The sequence below is a fragment of the Cervus canadensis genome, chromosome 20 (assembly GCF_019320065.1).
Source record: "Cervus canadensis isolate Bull #8, Minnesota chromosome 20, ASM1932006v1, whole genome shotgun sequence".
Classification (NCBI taxonomy): domain Eukaryota; kingdom Metazoa; phylum Chordata; class Mammalia; order Artiodactyla; family Cervidae; genus Cervus; species Cervus canadensis.
The window spans coordinates 7,238,967-7,257,690 of NC_057405.1; the positions used below are offsets into that span (position 1 = coordinate 7,238,967).

Sequence of the window (18,724 nt, forward strand, 5' to 3'; positions counted from 1 at the left end):
ATCTTGGGGGCAGTAAATGTGAACTCAGTGGCTTTTTGGAGTTTTCATTGTTGCTTTATGTTCTACCATGCTGTGTTCTCTATATGGCAAACTCTATTGAAAAGAAAACTATATAGGAAAACAAGACAGCTAGTTAGTGTAAAGGGGAGCAGTGGTTTTTACAGCCAGGGGAAAGTTTTTCAAAACCTGATGCCAGATGTTGGGTCAATCTTGGGAGTTATATTCCTTTTAGTTTTATGTTAAGATCTTTACACCTCCTTTAAAAAAGTCTTTGATATCACAGCAATTATAATTTTAGGAAAAAAATTCAGAGGCCAAATGTTTTTTTTTTTTTTTTCCTCCCTCTCTGAAATATGATTATTTCAATTACTAGGAGCAACAATTAATCACCGAGTGATTCATCAGCCTGCAGCTGGGATTGGAGAGCTGACTTCCTTTCTTTATTCCCATTTTCTGCTCTGGATGCAGCAAAGGTTCAGTAATAGCAAATAACTTTTCCCTACCTTCAGTACCTTTTCTAATACTAGCAGGGAAGAAAATGTTGAGTATTTTTTCCCAAGTACATTTTCCCTTACACATTTCTGAAAGGAATTATAGAATTACAAGTGATGGTTCATTTTGTTGTAAGAATAAGGCATTATAGAATAAACGGTTCCTTAAAATTTGACTTAACTGTTCTTTGCTATTTTTCATTGCACAACTTGTGTTTGAAGAATGGCTAAATCACTCACTTCAAATGGATAATGATTTTCTATTTCTTGGCTACCTGGCATTTGAACTTCATGTGAATAACATAAAATGCTAGATTCATGTCCATGGACAGAGAACAACTATTAGCAAATTCATTAGTTGGATACTGTATATACTTTTAAAATTTCAACAAGCTATTTCCCCTGACTTCTAATCTGTGAAGTCAAAATTAATTTAGAAATGTATCTGATTCATGGGATTCTAAATTTATGTTATATTAGTATATACCCACCCACTCCAGTGTTCTTGCCTGGAGAATCCCAGGGATGGGGGAGCCTGGTGGGCTGCCACCTATGGGGTCGCACAGAGTCGGACATAGCAGCAGCAGCAGTATATACCCATCTACCTAGTAATGAATCATCTTCAAATATTCCAGTGTTCTGATTACAAGTATGTTGCATTTCCTAGAATTCTGTGAAAGGATAGTATAACCTGTTATGTCATTCCTAGGAGGTGCCAGCAGGTTGGCCTGGGAACAGCATACTCACCTAGAAAGGGAGTAAATTCACTTAGAGCAAGGTTCTCAATTAAACAATCCACAGACTTAGAACTATCTACAAATGTCAAAGCATAATCTGTGTCATTGGGCATTTTCCATGCTCTTCATCAATTTCTCCAACATATTAAAATAAATGTTCTTAGTACAAACCAGAATTTCTTTTCAGGAGAGTGCTGAATTGCTTTCTATTTAATCACATTCATTTGCTCATTTAATGAAAGCCCAGTGTGCCTTGAAAATGTTAGCTACAAGATCTATAGACTAAGGGTTTTTTTTCTCTCACTCTCTTTAATGTAAGTGAAATCATAATTAGTATATGTTAGTAATTTTATATGTGACAAAAACGTAGAAGGTTCTGAGATGTTACTCTATCTGTGTGCCACGTTTGCATGCCACAGTTCTTGGGTGCTGGCAGAAGACAGGAGGCTGCAGAAGAAAAGGTGTTTACTACTCAGAGCAATAGCAGTTGTCAGCATTTGTGCTGGTGGCCCATGAGACAGAGCAGACTGAGCCATGTGCCTGCACACACACAGTGGTTTCTATGACAGGAGTGGGATTCCAACCTTAGGAAAACTGAATCTTTTATAATGGGCAGTAAACCTGTCTGACCTTTGCCACCAGGGGAAAAAACGATCTTTGTCATACTGAGCAATAAACATTCAAGATCTATGGAGGCTAGTCTTCTAATGGTATCTACCCCTCCATCCAAAACTGTCTTGATATCTGGAAAATTTTCCTCTGAGTACAACCCTCTGTCAGCCACATGATTAATCTGGCTGATAGAGATTAGGACTAAATCTGTTCAATTTGGCTCATATCACATCTCGTTAAGGCTGATATCAACAGGACTCTGAGCAGCTGGATGAGGAAATATGCATTATTACCCTCAACTGTCCCTCAACCAGCTGAACAAATCTCATAAACCATCTGGATCTACCTCAGAAATCTAGGTGGTTTTTTTTTTCCTTTAATTCCACATTGACTTTTCAAATTGTCCCATGGCCTTAGTCCAGATAAGCAGGAGTTTTAGAGATTACACAGACTTTTCCTTGGCACTCAAGGAGCAAATTTAGGGGCAATATCATCTATCACAAGCTTGATCACTGAGTTACTACTAATCTGAATACATTCCAGGACTGCGGCAGTGCCTTTGATCAGCTCGACTAATATTGAAGACAAATTTTATATCACTTTTTCTAATTGGACAACACACATGGTAGGGTAAGCCGACTGCAATGCGGTGGGTGCAAGTATAAGTCAGTTCCCCATCCAGGAAGCTTCCCAAGTCATCATTTTGGGAAGATGGTACAGTCATTCAAGGCCTACATTATCCTAGGGACATTTTCCTTAAAAACTTGGAGGTCTTTGATGACCATTCCTAACGTCATAATCAACATTTAGGGGAGAGAAGCTAATGTTTGGGTTTCCACACACGACATATATTCCTAAGGGTACATGTGCCTAAAATAAATGCTACTGGACTCACTAAAGAGGGGTCTACCTCAGCCGTCCCCAGTGTTTCTGGCACCCCGTACTAGTTCCGTGGAGAAAACTTTTCCACAGATGTGGAAAGGGCGGGGGGCGTGGGGGTGGAGGGGGTGATTCAAACACATTACATTTACTGTGAACTTTATTTCTCTTATAATTACATCAGCTTCACCTCAGATCATCAGGCACTAGATCATGGAGGTTGGAGACCCCTGGCCTACATCATCCAGGAACATAAGTTGACTCTGTTCCAAGGTGGCCTCATACTCAGCTAGGAGACTTTAGGGTTCTCAATTCAGTTTGAAAAACTGAGTCTAGTTATTGTTTTTGAAAGTGATGCCTAAGGACAGTGAGCCCACTCTCTCCTGCTTATCGGCCTCATCAGCTAGGCAGCTTTTATATACTCTGGAGCATCACTGAACTACTGTACTTGTCACAGGGTGAAGTGGATACTAAAGGCGTCGACAGGAATTTTACTGAGAATTGTAGAGAATAGGACTGTTATCTGCCCCTTTGGTAGACTTTTTGGTCATTTTAAGAAATTTGGCAATCAGATGGTACCAGACCTGCTTGCTGGGGAATAACAGATCCTGAAATCAATTAAATTTAAGTGCTCATTAATTTGGGAGCGATGCATTTTTCTTGAGGAAGACTCTAGGGAGAGCCTGAAAGAACAAAAAAAATCTTAATGTCACTTCCTCATCCATGCCTCCCACAGTCTAAGATGTTCCGTCTGCAGATTTCAGAATGATACTCTTCCTCCACTGCCATAAAATATCTATGTCACATTACAGTAGCTGCAACTTCATCTTTTCTCAACTACTCCCTACTCACACTCAGAAGGGATAGATGCAAAAGTGAGAAAGGCAGTTTAATAGAATTTACAGAGCCCTGTTGTGTCTCTCGCTCTGACCAGTGTGGTCTACTGTAGGGGATCGTGGCAAGCAATGTTCTTAATCAAGTGGTCATTATCTTTGTGACTTAACTATGTCACTGTTATCATGAGGCATCTCTAGATGGAGGGTACCCTTCTTTGCCAGGGATTCTGCTCAGCAATATCATCAGTCATGGAGGTCAGTTGGGAGAGACCATGCAAAGCTCCCTGGATAGCTTCCAACCCACCCTTTTGGTCTGCTTCCCATCAAAGGATGAATGTTTTTAAACTAACCGATATAACGTTACAAACAAAATGCCCACTTGAGATGTGTACAGTCTTTAATACTCAAATTGTCAGTCGCTCAGTTGCGTTGGACTCTTTTCAACCCCCTGGACTGTAGCCTGCCAGATTCCTCTGTCCACGGAATTCTCCAGGCACAAACACTGGAGGTATAGCCATTACCTTCTCCAGGGGATCTTCCCAACACAGCAATCAAACCCAGGTCTCTCTCACTGCAGGTAGATTCTTTAACATCTGAGCCACCAGGGAAGCCCCAATAATATGCAAAGAATTCTGTAAATTGTTGAATCTCTCTGTGAGGAGTAGCAAAGAGACAGTAGTTTGTCCTTCATTGCCAGAGGGTTTGAGAGCTTTGATATACACTCACACAATCCCAAGATACTCCTTGGCTATCAAGCCTCTAAATTTTTTTGGAGTTTATCAGCCACTCTTGCTGGGAGAAATGTGGTAACACTGAAGTTAAGGCTGTTCACACTGAAGCCTCAAACTTGCTGACCTGCAGGTTGTCATCTATTTAATGAAAATTTCAGACTTCATATGATAGAGATATTAGTGTTATCTGGGCCATGCCCTGAAGGCAAAAGACAGGGGAGCTTAGGTACCCCTTGGGGAGGGCTGTAAATGTCTATTGAAGGCCTTGCTGAGTGAAGGGACATTGGTCTTGAACCTTGGGTGACAGCAGGATGGAAAAGATGGTGTTGCCAATGTTTAACACAGCATACCAATGAATTTATTTGTAGGGCTATAGTAGCAATAACAAGATTCAGTTGGTAATAAGCCACCATAAGACTCCATCTCCCATTATGATTTTTCACCGGCTACACAGGATTGTTGTGTTGATTTTGTGATCCATCCTTGCTGTCTTTAAGACCTTAAGACTGTGATTTCTATTTGTTATCCTTGGATTATATATTGTTTCTGTTGGACCACCTTGGAGTGGATAGGCAGAGGAGCTTGGAAGTGATTTACATGCCCAATAGTGATTTTCTATATATGACACTTCCTAATTGGAAGAATATATTCTGGATTTTATAAGTATTCACAGTAAACACATATAAACTAATATAATTGTACATGTAGGAGCAGAAATCTCAACAGTACATTGAATTGATCAAAAAGGCCACATCCACAAGGACATATTAATTCTCTTTACCCATGCATACTTAGTCCAAATTGCAATACCTGAAACTGGGTATCCCTGTAACTATAGAGCCAGGAGGAATTGGGACTCGGTTACCCTTCTCCAAGGGCTTCCCAGGTAGCTCAGTGGTGAAGAATTGGTTTGCCAATGCAAGAGTCTCAGGTTCAAGTATTCTTGCCTGGAAAATCCCACAGACAGAAGAGTCCATGATGTTGTAAAGAATCAGACACGACTTGGCAACTGATCATGCATGCACTCTTCTCCAACAGAATTACACACATTTGAATTTCTTCCTTCCTCCAAATTCCCCTGTAGACTTGGATATGTATAGCCTTTGGTTTTTCACGGAACTGGGGACACCTAGAACTCATCCAAAATCACCTTTCTCTTTAAAGTGGTTGAAATCAGGTTAATCAAGAGGGTGGAATCAGAGAGCCTGGGGTAATCAAAAGTCAGGTCATGTTTACTTTAAGTTGGTAGCAGAGTGGTGCCTACATACAGCTCAACCAAATGAAGCTTCAGTGTTTTCAATCCACCCAAAGTCATAAACGAGGCCAAGATTATAACTACTGACACCAACTATTTTAGCTTTGGGGAAACTTTGATTCAACTGCCATAGTCACATTGCTTGGTTGAGGCTGTGAGATTTATTCTACTTGGCTGATGTGGATGTTACATACACAGAGGAACTTTTTGGATTCTACCTTAATGGAGAACATCTGAAGTTGCATTGTGAAAATAACAACTTAAGTTCTTGCCCAGTTTCAATGTAAGGCCTAAGGGAGTTTTCCAAGGTGGCATCCTTGCTGAGCAAACTTACCAGGTTTCTTTGGGTCCATTTCTTATTCATTAGTGAGTCACTTTCATCAGCATTGTAAAGCTCACCCAGGGCAGTAAGAGCCCAAATCTTTGTCAATGCTGCATCTATGGTTTCCCAAAGGAGTTTTCTTTCTCACCAGGAATTCCCTTCATGGTAGCAAAGGCCCAGTGCACAAAGCCCTGAGACCATTTATTGTGATCTCTGAAAGGATCTAGTGTTGGCCTGCTAGATTGTAGAAAGGATTAAGCCATAAGCAATCCTTCTATAGCCAATCTGCCTTAACAGCCATTACATGCCCGAAGTCAAGTATTAGATCCCCATGTCTCATCTCCTCAGCCAAACTAACCAAAATTCTAATGGTTTGTCTGCTTTTACCCTCCGTGGTAATGAAGTCTCTTCAGTCCATTTCTTTGGAACGAATGGTGGTAGAAATTTCTGCCTAAGGATGATCCAGCTGAGAAACTTCAGTTTTTGCTCTTAGAAGAGAATAAGCAATACCTTGGGCATCATTTGAGGTTGTGTTTACATTTACTTCCTAGTGCTCGACCTGAAACCATCTCCACAATTCCTGTTAATTAAAAGGAAATAAAATGGAGGATTTTTTTAAAGCCAGTTGATCATACATGAACTTTCCTCTTCTCCTTTTAACCAGCCCATGAGACCTTTATCTTTATTCCTGCAGAAAGCCATATCTCTGCCAGCCTCTCATCCATCAGAACAATGGAGGGGTTTGAGATTTTACTTGACTAGCAACTTACTCTCTGTTATAGATTTTCAGAGAACACAAAAGGTAAATAAGTGAAAAAACAACCCCTGGGATAAGAGACAAAGGACTTAATTTCCACTGACAGTAGTAGCCAGAGTGTCAGTATTTACACAGGTTCCCCAAGTTCCAATTCCCATAGTGCAGCACGAAGAGACTCAGTTGACATCTTGCACATGGTTATAGTATGAGACAAAACATGAGTCAGAGAAACCAAACTCTCTGTAATAAGTAAAAAATATGCCTGCTTTTTACCCAAAGACAAGCATGTTTTCCTTACACTGGACAGCAACATAAACAAATAAGAACAACAAAAACAATGAAACACGTGACTGAGTCTCTCAGTTGTGTCCAACTCGGACTACACAGCCCATGGAATTCTCCAGACCAGAATACTGGAGTGGGTAGTCTTTCCCTTCTCCAGGGGATCTTCCCAACCCAGGGATTGAACCCAGGTCTCCCATATTGCAGGCAGAGTCTTTACCAGCTGATCCATCAGGGAAGCCCAAGAATACTGGAGTGGGTAGCCTATTCCTTCTCCAATGGGTCTTCCCAACCCAGGAATCAAACCCAGGTTTCCTGCATTGCAGGTGGATTCTTTACCAACTGAGTTATCTGGGAAGCCTGAAACAAAACCCAGAACAAAAAATAAAACTGCCCTTTGCTCCAGGGGGAGAAACTATCTCCTGATGCTGTTTGCTATACTAACATTCTTGAAATAATAATCCAGAACAAAGGCCTAGGCCTCTGCTCAGAAGATGTGCAGAAATGTGAGAAACTCATGGATAACTGTCCCCCCAAAATGTTTCCATATGAAAACATAGTAAGGGCATTTTCTGTCTGTGTTTCTGTTTCTGTCTCTGTCTCTTTTCTCTTACAGATACATAAACACACACATATATATCTCAAATGTTGAAGAAAGCTTTTGGAGGTATCTTATAGCTTTGAAATAATTCCCATAAGTTTTACAACAAAATATCAGAATGTTCATATGATATGAGCCTCAGTATTTCTTTAACAGTTGACAAAGCTTAAAAACCTCTTTTTCTGGTAATTGTTAATGGGAAATGGAATGAATTCTAACTATCTTAATTACACAGATAAGAAGGATGACTGCAGAGGATAAATGGGAGACTGACATGGGGCAAAATCCAAAGTCACAGAATTAGGAACATTGCGTACAGCTCAGCAGATATCAAGCTGGGGAAATTGGCTGGAATGAGAGAGTTTGGCAAATATTTGAAAAAAGAAAACAATTTGAGTTAAATATATAAATGAAAAGAAATGCCGTCAGTTAAGGTGATGGAGGAGGAGTGACGGAAAGGCAGTCCCGCTTCACTGGGCAAGGTAATAGTCTGCTCAGAGTATTCTGGACCCTGGAATTTTACAGACTAGAGATTTAAGGTGGCTATAAAAGCATGAATTGTAGTGGTTGACACAGGAAGGATGAATAAGGATATCAATCGAAGCCTATTCAATGTAAGGAAAATCTGGCAGTGTTTCAGAGATGATGAGAGCCTAAACTATATATGGAAGAACAAAAATTCCTCTTGGAATTTGTCAGTACAGAAGCCATTTAACTCACGTGGAAGTGAAGGTCTTTGGGACAGCCAGCTATTTCACAGGACATAAAGATCTTCTCTAGTGGGAGGTAACAGATATAGCCCTCCCAGCTCCTATCTGAAGATATATGCAGCACAAGTTTAGAAAAATGCTTATTATTATATTATTTTTATTGTGCCATAAATATTCATAGCATCATACCACAGAGGAAAATTGTGCCAAAGGAGAGATAGAATTCCAGAATCAATGAGCTTATGGAGCAATGTAATATGCAGAAGGAACAGAAGGAGAAATGTAATATACTGACTTTTAATTTTTATTTGAGACTGGTGCTCACGGCGATCTAAAGCCAGCCTCATTAGCAGAGGAGCAAAATAAATTATATCAGTACAGGAGGGAAGCAATACTACAAATTCCAAACTCTAGGCTTGACAGACTTATTTATTGCATAAATATGATGAAAATGTAACTATTACCATTTGTAATTATGCTGTGCAGTCAGGTCTTACTTTTCCTTTGTAAAAATGCACACATGTAATGCGCAAGAGACATTGGATAAGGCCAGTTTAATTATCCTTTCAAGAACAAACAACTTGTACAGCCACGAGTATGAGACAGGGTGTACTCATAAGATGGACACTTCCTTTTAGATATTCTCACCTGGGCCTGCCTTGAAAGTGAGAATTAAAAGGGGCAAATGCAGAAGTTAATACATTCAGACTGTCTTCCTAAAATGCATTTTACATCTCAAGAATAAACCCATAATGAAATACATTTCATTTGACTTAGCTTTCTCAAAAGTCACCCACTGCAATTGCTTCAAATCATGCCACCTATGCAGTTTATCTTGCAACAAAATCTAAATTAATTTGTATCTGTATTACAGAAGGTAAATGCAGCTGGAAGGTAGGCCTGTGAAAATACATTTGTGTACCTTGTCATATACACAGCAAAGCAGATCTTCCATTTTGAATTCCAACTTTGAGATCCAGTTCTATCCGTAGCTTTGTGTAGACATGAGCATACAATGGAACGGACTGAATTCTAAGTATGTGAATCCAGTTGATTTTATTTGCAATGTCTCTGAAAACCGCTAGAGGAAGGAGCATTGTCAAATAAATAAATAATAGAATAGCTAATACTTAGTCATTTTTTACTTATCAGGCATGAGATAAACATTTATATGCAATTTCTTATTAAATAATCACCACAGTTCTATGAAGCAGGTATTATTATCTATTATCTCTATATATGTACATGAGGAAAAGCAGGTTTGAAAGTTATATAACTTTTCTGCACTCATAAGCCTGCTAAAAGATAGTATCAGGACTTGGGCCAACTTCTCTATGACCTTGGAGTCCAAGATCTATACATGATCTTGAGAAACACTTAAATATAGTCTAGGATTCTACAAAGAATGAATCTAAAATTGATTAGAGAAAAAGACGAGGCATAAAATTCAGTTAACTCAGTTTGTTAGAACATATTATTAAAAATGTTTTGCTATGTTTTGTTTTGTTAAAAATATTTCTTCCACATTGGGAAGTTATCTTTGTCAAGAATCCTGAGTCACAGAGTGTAAATCCAACCTGGGAAAGTGCCTGCAAACACAAGTTGCTACAGGTGGTTCAGGATGAAACATCATCTTCTTTTGGAATCTCACATTCAGTCCATTATTATAAAATTTCAATGGTATTGTCCATATATCAACATTATAGCTGAGTATCTCAGCCATACTTTATTATAAAAATTTTTCTTAAGTTAAAGAAATACCTTATATAGATTTCAAGTTAAATATAAGGTCAATGTTTAGGGCATATCATTGAGTATAGAACAGTAATACTTAGAATTTCAATAAATATTGATCAGTAATTACAGTTTTTTAATATTGCAAAATGACTTAATAAAATGTTTACATGATTTATATAATAAATGCAGGTAAAAGCTGGACAAATACATGATTTAATTATGTTCTAATATGTCAATTATTTTCCTGTGAAAATAAAATGAACTCTGATTAAAATGTTAATGGAATAAATTAATCACCACTTCATATAAAAGTTAAAAGATAAAGTATTAAAAATAACTATAACTACAATAATTTGCTAATGGATACACAAGATAAAAGATGCAAATTTTAGCATCAAAATGATAAAATCCATGTGTGCATGAGTGGGATAGTAAGAGTGTAAAGGTTTATTTTGCATTTAAAGCTAAGTTGTTAAAGCTTAAAATAAACCATTATAAATATGAGATATTTTTTGTAAGCCTCATCATAATCACAAAGCAAAAACCTATGTAAATACGTGAAAGATATAACGAAGGGAATCTAAGTGTACCACTACAGAAAATCGTCATATCACAAAAGAAGAGAGCAAGGGAAGAAGAAAGAAACAAAGGAATTACAAAATAGCCACAAAACAGCTAATAAAATGCCAAAAATAAGCCCTTACCTTTTAAATTATTATTTTAAGTGTAAGTGGACTAAATTCTCAAATTAAAGGGCACAGAAGGGCTAAATGGATTTTAAAAAATGCAACATTCAACTATATGATAACTATAAGAGGCCTCAGCTTTAAGGACATACAAAGACTGAAGGTGAAGGGATAGAAGAAGATATACCATGCAAATGAAACTGAAAAGAGGGTAGGGGTAGCTATATTTATATCAGATAAAATAATCTGTAATAAGAGGTAAAGGAGGTCATTATACAGTATCAATGGGGTTAACCCAATAAAAGGATATTACATTTATAAATATTTATATACCCACATTGGAATTCCTAAATATATAAGGCAAGTATTGACAGATCTAAAGAGAGAAATAGACAGCAATATAATAATAGTAGAGGACTTTGATACTCTACTTTCAATATCCAGACCAAAACATATCAATAAGGAAACAATGGACTTAAACTACACACTAGACCAGATGTCTAACAGACATATACAAAACATTCCACCCAAAAGCAACAGAATAGGCATTCTTCTCAAAAGCACATAGAACATTCTCCAGGACAGATCATGCATTGAATCTGAAAGAGGCTGTAGCACCCGTGCAGACATGACGAAGCAGGAAAAGGGGATCTGCCTTGGATCACGGTGGAGTGGGAGGACAGACTCACAGTTGGCCATGGACAGAGAAGGATGCCACCAGCTGATCCGAGGGGAAGTTCTACGAGCTACGGGTGGGCACTGTTGTAGACAACAGGCTGGCTGCTGCAGGATGAGTGAGCTAAAGCAGGTAGAAGGTGAGGCTTTGTGAAGCAGCTGGAAAGGAAAGCAGATTCTACTTTATGAGTGGAACATTAAACCAGGCTAGAAAAAGTATGATTAAGGAATCTAGTGTAAAGCACCAGGGATTAATTAAAATATTCAAACTTTCTGAAGAAAATGAAGTAGATGACATCGAGGCAAATATGAGCAAAACAAATTTTTTTTTTTAAAGGACCTTATGAAAGCTGCAGGCACTGCCAAGAGCAGGAAGGTTTTTTGAGGTTACCTGAAGGCACTTTACTGTTTGAGCTACTGAAGCGACTCAGCACACATGCACAAGGGCACTTAGTAAGGAATTTAAGATGGGAATGAATTTACCAACAAAGTTATAACATCTCAGGAACTGTCACTTTTTAAAAGGCAAGTGAACGAGAATACCTTGCAGGCCTCAGGTTTCATGGTATCAGGCATAATGATCCCCACTGTGGCATGCACATGATGGAACTATCTGACACATCTGTAGAGAAGCTAATTGGTGTCTTCACTGTGAAGTCTGGTGCATAAATTTTATAATTATCCTGTTGTACTAGAAGCTGAGAAGGCAGGGAAATCACAAATGTTTGATGGGAAAATCACCAGTAAATATACGGAATTGTCAACGAATGAAAATATAATCACAAAATAGAGATGTAGGAACTGGCCAGAAATTGAGCTAAATTTTGTACCCCCTCCAAGGTAAATGGAATTGCAATTGAAATGTAAAGGACTTCCTATCTGTAAAGAAGGAAACATGAGATTCGGTTGGCAGAGAAGCATTTTGAAAAACAAAAGGTTTACTGCAGAAGACTACCCTAGCTGGTTGAATTAGTTAGAAGATTTTATAAGGACATACTTTTTGTAATCAGAAAGTGTCAAGTTAACATATTCCCTATTATTATTTTTTAAAAAGAAGTCAAGACTCTTAATTCATATTGGATAAAATCCATGCACTTATACAGAATTTAAAATATTGTTTGAATCTTCATTATGACTAGACCTTGCATTTAGTTAAAAGAGGCAAGCAACCTGAAATCAAGGTTTCCTTACTTACTGCCAATAGATGGTCCTCTGGGAATAGATTGAGTCCCTGAGTACAGATAGCTGTTTCCCAATCTAAGCTTGTTCTAGGAAAGCTTACTTTCATCTGCAGTTTTAGTTCAGGAAGACAAAAAAACAATAAATGGCATTACTATTCCTTTAAAAAAAATTCTTGTCTTTTTCCTCTAAAACATATATATATAATTTTTTCTTTGTACTTTTATGTTTTGGTAGCTAAGTTCTACCTGACTGCTCATTAAATTTACTTGAAAAGAACAACAATCATACTATGTATTTAAATTGTTCTGCTAAAAGCTCAGGAAAAAAAAGAATTAAGCAGTGTTTACTGTACTAGTAATACTTTACAATTGTAGTAGTCATTTTTGTTTACATTTTGAAACTGAACCCAGAAAGAAAATATCCCATTCATTATAAGAAACCTTTCAAAGTTCAGATTACAATTTTTTAACAACTCCTTCATTCTCTCTCTTCTGTGAATACTAGGAGGATATCAATAATATATTAGCTTTAAATAGGAAAGAGTTCAAAAACTACATAATGAATTAGACTATGAAGCAAAAGGCCCATGTTCCACGCCCAGATTTACAGCTAATGCTGGTCTGGGCCTCATTTGTGAGATCACAGTACTCTCTAACAAACCTTATTCTTGCCTTCCTGCAGTGTGAAGAAACCGTACAAATAACTCTGAAATAAAGCCCTTGGCTGTTCTTCAGTGTTCCAGCATGGTCATGGAATCTCCATCTGTGCATAGGGAGGTCTGGTGCTTACTAGAGGGTTGGAAATAATCACAGAAGGGGCCAGACTTGGACCTAGCTCAGTTCGAAGGCTCTGAATAAAATGAGAAAAGGGTTTCTGCAAATGTAAGGATCAGTTTAGAAAACTCACAAGGTTCATAAACAAAACCACATGGTCTCTGAGGTAAAACCCCAAAGTCTCCCAGGAGTTCTTGGACTAGGATTTGTTCATCCATGACTCTACTATAAACTCGCTCAGTCCCTTAATGAAAACAATTCTTCCAAAATTTTTTTCAATCTCAAAATTTATATCTGTGCAAAATTTCATGAATCAGGAAGCTTCTGTGCTTCTGATGCCCTCCCTGAGATTCAGGCAACCCTCACAAAGGGAGATATAAGCACTGATCAGTTGCCTCTAAATTTCCAAAGAACAGAGGTCTGTTCTTAGCATAAAAAGCCCAATCACCCAGGGGCCTGTGTAGAAACAACCAATTGAGAGGTGCCCAGGCTTTATGTGAAAGAGGTTCATTCGTTACCTTGTATGCTACAACCTTGTTATAATCACATATTAATTCCACTTATTTGGATTTTCTGAACAACTGTCTTCTATGAACAAAGGCAGTTTTATTTCTTCCTTCCCATGATGTATATCTCTTATTTCCTTTTCTTATTTCATTAGCTAGTACTTCCAGTAGAATGATGAAAAAGGGTTGGTTAGGGGAACTATCCTTGCCTTGTACCACAGGGAAAGATTTGATACTAGCTGTAGGTTTTTGATTGAGAGTATTTATCAAGTTGGGGATATTATCCTCTGTCCCTAGTCTGCTGAGTTTTTATCATGAATGGGTGTTGGATTTCACCAAACGCTTTCCTACATCTAATGATAAAACCATGTGTTTTTTTGGTTTATTGATGTAATTGATTACATTAACCATGCCTTTGTCTGATTTTGATATTAGTGTAATCCTGGCCTTAAAGAATGATTTAGATTGTACTACATCTGTTTCTATCATCTGAAAACAACTTTAGAGAACTGGTACAAATTCTTCCTTAAATGTTTGGTAGAATTCACTGGTCTGATGCTTTATGGAAGGTTATCAATTATTAATTCAACTTCTGTAATAGATTTAGGTCAACTCAGATTGTTTCTTCTTGGATGAAAAATTGGATCTTTCAAGGAATTTGCTCATTCCATCTAGGTTATAATATATGTAGGCTTAGAGTTTTTCATTGTATTCCTTTAGCTTTCTCTTTTTGTCCTTTTATACAGTTCATGACGTTCTCACAGCAAGTATACTGGGTGGTTTGTCATCCCCTCCTCCAGTGGATCACATTTTGTCAGAACTCTCCACTATGCCCCGTCCATTTTGGATGGCCCTACATGATATGTCTCATAACTTCATCCAGTTATGCAAGCCTCTTCACCACAGGCAGTGATCCATGAAGTTGAGACTCCAGTATTTTGGTCATCTGATGTGAACAACTGACTCATTGGCAAAGTCCCTGATGCTAGGAAAGATTGAGGGCAGAAGGAGAAGAGGGTGTTGGAGGATGAGATGGTTGGATGGCATCGCCCATGCAATCAACATGAATTTGGGCAAACTTTGGGAGATGGAGAGGGACAGGGAGGCCTGGCGGGCTGCAGTCCATGGGGTGGCAAAGAGTCAGATACTGGACATGACTAGGCAACTGAACAAACAATCTTTCTTTTAATGTCCATAGGATCTCTAGTGATGTCTCTGCTTTCATTTCGGATACTGTACTTTTTATTCTCTCTTATTTTCTTAGCCTGCTAGAGGTTTTATTTTTTTTTGTTTGTTTTGTTTTTGTTTTTTAATTTTTTATTAATCTTTCCAAAGAACCAGATTTCAGTTTCGTTGATTTTCTCTTACTTTCATTTAATTAAAGATATTTAAAAATTTCCCTTGATAATGTTTTCTTTGACATATGTGTTATTTAAAAATGTGTTGTCTAATCTCCACTTACTTGGGGATTTTACAGTTATCTTTCTATCATTGATTTCTGGTTTATCCCCACTGTGGTCTGAGACCAGATACTGTATCAATTATAGTCTTTCAAATTTTTTAAAACTGTTTTATGACCCAGAATATGGTATATCTTGGTGAATGTTCCATATGAAAAGAAGGTATATTCTGGGGTTGTTGGTTAAAGCAGTATATAGATGTCAATTATATCCAGCTAATTAATGGAGTCCTTGAATTCAGCTGAGTCCATACTGATTTTTTTTTTCCTTGCTGGATCTTCCATTTCTTATAAATTAGTATTTTTTTTAATCCTCAAAATTCACACATCTCACCAGATTATGACTAACTAGACCGTTCCTCCTTTTCTCTTTCCTACCTACCATCCTTCCTCACCTTTGTCTCTTTCTTTCCATTTTTATTTTTTGTCCAATATTGAAGGGACGTTTTTAATTATCAGAACTGGTCTTTAATTGAGGCAAGTTTGTTGATATAACAAAAATCTATACAAAACATTTTTCATTAAAATGATACATTGGATTGAAAGTTCAACATTGTAAAGATGCCATTCATACCAAATTAATTTATTTTCAACTTATCATTGCATAGAAATACTTTATTTTGTGAGTATTACTTGTTTGTTAATTTTTCTTCTCTGCTGTCACTTATTTTTTAATTTTTTTGGTGTCTGTCATTTTACAGAAGTTTTAAATATTTTGTAGGCAAAACTGCTATTGATTTCTAATTTTTTCCTTCCTAGGGAAGCTATTTGTTTATCAATACTTTGTCAATATAGAATACTCCCCTTACAGTCCTCCCAGAAATTCATTTATTTTCCTTTTTATTTCATGTTTCAATCTATCTGGAGACTGCTTGTGTGTGTGTACATCTGTGTGTGTTAGATTTATAGCCTACTCAATAAAATATATCTTTCCTCAATGATTTCAAAGATCATGCTCATGATAAGGAAAATTTGTATATGCACATAAATCTATTTCATACTTTTGTTTTACCGACCTATTTTCCTATTACTCTGTATACACTACAATGTTTTGCTGGTTTTGCTTTATAGTATGATTTGATATTTTCCAGACCACTAATTCTCAATATTAAGTTGCTCCATATCATTAGGGAATATTGGGAGGTGTGAGGGTATTTTATGGTGTCACAATGACTAATGGTGTGCCACTAGCAGTTACTAAGTGAAGGCCAGCGATGTTAGCATATTTCAATAAATGAAAGAATCCTATCCTACAAAGAAATATTTCATCGAATATGTTAGCAATATCTTTAATTGAGAAAATTTAAGAAAAAAAGCAAAAATAAAGCAAAGCAAACAACAACAAACAAATGAAAAACAATTTAGAATCAGTTGGACAGTTAAAATAACAAAATGAATTTGACTTTTTTTTTTTTTTAATTTTTTTATTAGTTGGAGGCTAATTACTTCACATTTCAGTGGGTTTTGTCATACATTGATATGAATCAGCCATAGATTTACACTTATTCCCCATCCCGATCCCCCCTCCCACCTCCCTCTCCACCCGATTCCTCTGGGTCTTCCCAGTGTACCAGGCCCGAGCACTTGTCTCATGCATCCCACCTGGGCTGGTGATCTGTTGACTTTTAAAAAAAATATTAACTGACTTAGAGGAGAATTAGCAAGAAAAATTAAGAATTAGGATAGAAACTTCAGATTCAGGAACATATTTCATGTCTTTAGAAAATTTTCTTTTTCTCTCCACTTAAGTTTTATGCATCCTTGTTAGATAAATCCATAGGAATCTTGAAGAGTTTTGATACCATTGTGAGTGGAACTTGTCCTTTATTTTACATGCTATCTTTATATTATATATTTTCACTATTTTCTAGTAGTTGTATCTTGTGCATATGAATGGGAAGCCATCAATTTTACTTTATTGATATGCACAATTACCTTTTAGAACTATTTTATTAGGCCTAATTTAAAGAATTTGTTTGTTCCATTAATTCCCTTGTGTTTTTTGCAAGAGTAAATGTTTCCTACTATTGTAATATCTCTTACATGTATTGCTTTGTATAACTATATTACCTAGGAACTCAAGAAGTAGTAATAGTGGCATCTTACTTCTCATTAAAATGGTACTGCCATTAATATTTTAGCATCAAGTATACTGTTGGCTTTGTTCCTATTAGATATGCTTAAGCAAATTTTATTTCTATTTCCAGCATGTTAACAATTTTTATAAAGAAAATCCATCTGAAGACAAGTATCAGCTCAGAAAAAAGTATCCATTTAAATATTATGACTTGATTGTTCAACATAAGATGAAAAGTGAAAGACATCTAATTGACCAGTTTGTTCTGATAGCAGTTTTGAAATTAATTCTAGTAGCAATTGTCTTCATGCTCTCTTTTCTTTTTATTTACATATTTGTATTTATTTTCTTCAAACTTAAAGAGGTTTTATCTCTCTGCTACTACTACTAGTTAACTAACATGCAAAAGTGCATGTTTTATTCTGGGTACCACTATATCTGTTTTGTGTGTGTTACTCATTTTTTCCTCACAACATCCTCATGAGGTAGATATTATTATCTTCATTTTAGAGATAATGAACCAGTTACAGGAAGGATAAGTGACTTTCTCAAGGTCATACAACTGATAATTGAGCATAATGGAAGATATTAAATGAAGATGGCACATTAATCAAATGCCTCTTAATATCCCTTCCCTCTTAATATCAAATAATGAATGCCTCTATTACATTCTTATGTATCACCATCAAAGACAGGCTTTAGTTTCTCTTCTGCTTGATCTGCATTCTTTCTCTTGCTTACCAGTGATCTAAACTGGATTTATGCCCTTTGGATTTGTCATCTGTCACTTTCTGGTGTGGGTAGCGGTGGTAGTATCCTGCAGCAGACATACTATGGCACCAGTGGTACATAAGGGGCATCCAGACAGATGCATTTCTTCAACATCATCTTGGCTGCAGTTCCTCCCACAAAGCTTCTGTTGTTTTCTGCCCATTTTCCTAGCAGGTCTTCCATCCTGCCAGCTAATTGTGTGAGCTATCCAACATTCTTTCAACAAATTAATTTTCTCCTTTTATTAGCTAGAGCTGTTTTTGCTGTTCACAATCAAGATCCATAACCAAGAGAGAAATTGTTACCAAGGAATGTGGTGCATTGATAGATACCTGCAAGGGAATACGGGGACCACCAATTGTTTCCAGTATAGCTAGATCAGAAACTCGTCAAAACCTTGCTTAAATGCCAATATGAGAATTCTTCAGCAGTGAAAAAGCTAATCAAATCATTGCTTGTGGGAAAAAAAAATCATTGCTTGTGGTCACCTGGCATCAAGTGCATAGTACAGGCATGACTTACGCGAATTGAGTTGCTCTTACCACAGAACAGTAGGATGTACATGAGGAATTTATGGACTTAGAAAAGGGGCAGCTGCTTCAAACATCAATGGACAGCTTAAAGAAAGAGAATGACAAGTTAAAA

The 18,724-nt window shown here is 37.1% G+C and overlaps 1 long non-coding RNA gene and 1 pseudogene across 1 annotated transcript; one reads left to right on the forward strand and one right to left on the reverse strand.

The window, feature by feature from the left end:
- Positions 1 to 4,089: 4,089 nt before the first annotated feature.
- Positions 4,090 to 6,935, reverse strand: LOC122422890. The gene is made up of 3 exons (XR_006264001.1): positions 6,251 to 6,935; positions 5,097 to 5,233; positions 4,090 to 4,207 (listed from the first exon to the last, which is right to left on the reverse strand). It is a non-coding gene; the product is annotated as an uncharacterized LOC122422890 (long non-coding RNA).
- A 1,790-nt stretch (positions 6,936 to 8,725) lies between these two features.
- LOC122422533 lies at positions 8,726 to 12,090 on the forward strand (annotated as a pseudogene).
- The last annotated feature ends 6,634 nt before the right edge of the window (positions 12,091 to 18,724 follow it).